The sequence below is a fragment of the Ipomoea triloba genome, chromosome 16 (genome assembly GCF_003576645.1).
Source record: "Ipomoea triloba cultivar NCNSP0323 chromosome 16, ASM357664v1".
Classification (NCBI taxonomy): Eukaryota; Viridiplantae; Streptophyta; class Magnoliopsida; order Solanales; family Convolvulaceae; genus Ipomoea; species Ipomoea triloba.
Genome location: NC_044931.1, coordinates 11,020,543 through 11,021,230, shown reverse-complemented (window position 1 = coordinate 11,021,230; position 688 = coordinate 11,020,543).

The window sequence follows — 688 nt, the reverse complement described above, 5'->3', positions numbered from 1 at the left end:
GAAATGAGACTTAGGTTATCTCAACCTAACTCACTCAAAGGCAGACAGACTGCCGGACTCATAAGGATCCGAAGAGCGAAATGAGACTTAGGTTATCTCAACCTAACTCACTCAAAGGCAGGCAGACTGCCGGACTCATAAGGATCCGAAGATCGAAATGAGACTTAGGTTATCTCAACCTAACTCACTCAAAGGCAGACAGACTGCCGGACTCATAAGGATCCGAAGGTCGAAATGAGACTTAGGTTATCTCAACCTAACTCTCTCAAAGGCAGACAGACTGCCGGACTCATAAGGATCCGAAGGTCGAAATGAGACTTAGGTTATCTCAACCTAACTCTCTCAAAGGCAGACAGACTGCCGGACTCATAAGGATCCGAAGGTCGAAATGAGACTTAGGTTATCTCAACCTAACTCTCTCAAAGGCAGACAGACTGCCGGACTCATAAGGATCCGAAGGTCGAAATGAGACTTAGGTTATCTCAACCTAACTCTCTCAAAGGCAGACAGACTGCCGGACTCATAAGGATCCGAAGATCGAAATGAGACTTAGGTTATCTCAACCTAACTCACTCAAAGGCAGGCACACTGCCGGACTCATAAGGATCCGAAGATCGAAATGAGACTTAGGTTATCTCAACCTAACTCACTCAAAGGCAGACAGACTGCCGGACTCATAAGGATCCGA